Source organism: Cibotium barometz, chromosome 43 (genome assembly GCF_041138505.1).
Source record: "Cibotium barometz isolate CiBa-2024 chromosome 43, ASM4113850v1, whole genome shotgun sequence".
Lineage (NCBI taxonomy): Eukaryota > Viridiplantae > Streptophyta > Polypodiopsida > Cyatheales > Cibotiaceae > Cibotium > Cibotium barometz.
The window spans coordinates 33,061,151-33,063,903 of record NC_141088.1 but is presented as its reverse complement, the minus strand read 5'-3'; positions in this window follow the sequence as shown (position 1 = coordinate 33,063,903).

Below are 2,753 nucleotides of genomic sequence, written 5' to 3'. Positions count from 1 at the left end.
GGAAATAAAAAATGGTAAGATGCCATGAATGAGGAGATGACAACATGGATCCAAATGCAACATGGGAGTTAGTGCCTTTGCCTAAGGAAAATAAGGCAATTGGATGTAAGTGGGTGTATAAGGTCAAGCATAACTCTCTGATGACAAGTTTTTTTGTGCTCCATACAAATAATATCTCTACAACTCCAGAAGGGTAGGAATGTACTTGTGGGAGTATGGAAGTGGTTTAGTATAGGATGGATTGTGCTTGTTTATGGTTTTGTGTGGTTTAGCTTTATTAGCTTGAGACAAAGATTTGCAGTTGTTATATATTGTTGCATATCGTTTTCCTATTGTACAAATATAGCATGGTTGTCAGTGTGCTTATGATGGTTTGAGTCTTTTTGTGTAAGCTTTGGAAGTGATGACACCGGCATTATCTCATGGAGAGTCAAGAGTCACTTAAGGGCTCTCCTATATAATAGGGGCATGGGGCACACTCAAAGGATGTTCTCTTGTGTAGAGGATTGTATCTACTCTCTTGCGGGGCATGGGGCACACTCAAGGGATGTTTTTTTGTGTAGAGGATTGTATCTACTCTCTTGCCATTTTATACTAGACCTGAGTGCTGCTGGATTGGAGTCATACCTCTTGGTGGTACGGGACATCAAGGTTAAGGTATGAGGTACTTCATTGTAATTCATGTGTTTATTCCTTGGGCTCAGGGGTGGTTGGGTGGATGAGTTTATGCTTGGTTTATGCATGTTTATGCATGATGATTATTTAGAGAGATCTTAGGGTTTTAATAGTAGCATTATGCACTAGTGTCGTGGCATGGACGAGGAGTCTCTAAATCGACCAGCCCAATGGTGTTGAGTGCCTATCGGGGTACTTCTACGCATAACTTTGACATACTTATGGAGAGAAAAGAATATAAGCAAAGCAGTATGGGCATAGAAGAGTCTCGAGGTCTACCAGCACGGTAGTGTCGGTTACACCTGGCCAGCTTAGGATAGCAAGCAGGGGAGAGACTACTTATAGCAAGTGCATGGAGCAGGTAACGGTGTAGAAAAAGCTTCAGGACCTGGTCCTAATGGTTAAGGTGACTCAATATGGTGACACTTGGCCATGTGCTATTCTTGTTTGAGACGAAAGAGAAACTTGTTGTAGCAGCAGTCTTACCCAAAGGAAAGCCTTCCATGGTAATCTTTCGCCGCTTAGCCTTCTTGGCTTTCTTGACTCTCTTGTTGGTCTCGCCTTTCTCCTTGGCTTGGCTTTTCTTCTCTTTCATGGTCTGTCTCTAATCTTCTACTTTGTCTTCCATACGTTGAGCTCTTATCCTCTTGAGTACTGCAGGCATGGCCTCTAGTTCTTCCATGGGTTCTTCTTCAATTGTATCAAGGCCTAACACATTGACCACTCAATTTTCTACTACCGATGGTGGTTGTGGAGCCGGTGGTATTGGTGGAATCATAGCTGCCTCTTGTGATGGAGGGACTTCTCTCAAAAGCGGTTGAGGGGGTCAATGAATTGGATTTATACCTCCTTAAGGTCTTCTTGGATATGGGCAGTTATACATCCCATGCCTTGGTGCATTGCAATATAGCAAAAGAGCTCTTGTGCTTGCCTTCTTGGTCCTCTTATAGCCTCTGGTGGTGCTTGTGGTCTAGGGTTTTGCATCACGTTGAGGTTCAAGCTTTCCAACTGTTGGGTTAATTTATGGAGCTCATGTTATGAGGTTTCTACAGGTTGTGGCGATGGTTCTGCTAAGGCCACTGATGCTCTTTGTGCCAAGTTAAGTGTTGGAGCCTCAGAAATTTCTTCCTTCCTCCTTCCCATATCCAAATCTAATCTAAGCCTATGTGTCTAATATCTCAACTTTCTATCTTTTTCCCTGGCCACCCTAAGTGCCTCTTCAAAGTTCATAGAAAATTTAGATTCTACCTTCCCCCTTAGAGGAGGAAACAAGCTAGTAACAAATCTATCCCTCTTAAAAAATTTTGGTGATGCTTCTTTCAATGGAAGAGAGGCACTCCACCTTGTCCACAAATGCTAAAATTTAGTTTTATACCTAAGAAAATCTTGGATAGACTCCTATTGATGTAGGAGCAACTGTTGCATATAATCTTTCACGGAGTATCTCCTCTTCCATATTTTTGTAAGAATGCTTGGCAAAGGATCTCCCATCCATCCTTGGTAGCTTGCGGAAAGGTGCCATACCAGGTTCTAGCTTCCTCTTTTAGAACAAGGGGGAAAGCCCTAACCTTAATGTCCTTGGTGTCTCTTCGAGAAATGAGGTGGGCCATCTTTGAATCATCCAGGAATTCTAATGCATCTTCATTGGGTTTTCCATGGAAAGTTGTAAAGTGGGTGGTCATTGATGTAGATTTTGGAAGAATGTAGAAGGACAAGAAGCAAGATGTGAAGTAAAAACCAATTTTAGGACATTAAGATTAATAGAAACACATCAAATGTGAGCTCATAATTGAGAAGGTGCAAAATGAAAGACGTAGGTGATGCATTGATTTTACCAACTGATCTACTCAAATAGAAATACAAGGCGTTGCTAGAAATTGGCTTTGTAACTTAGAACCAGATGAATTGATAGGGTTGGAATCGGTTGATAAAGATGATTTGGCCTAATTGGTAAATTAGGGTGGTTCATCTTATTAAGATAGGACTAATTGATAGAGAAATTATAAGGTGAAGTGGCTTGGAGAATGTTCCTCAGTGGGGGCACCATTTAATGAGGGGGAAAAAATGGACGGGATGGC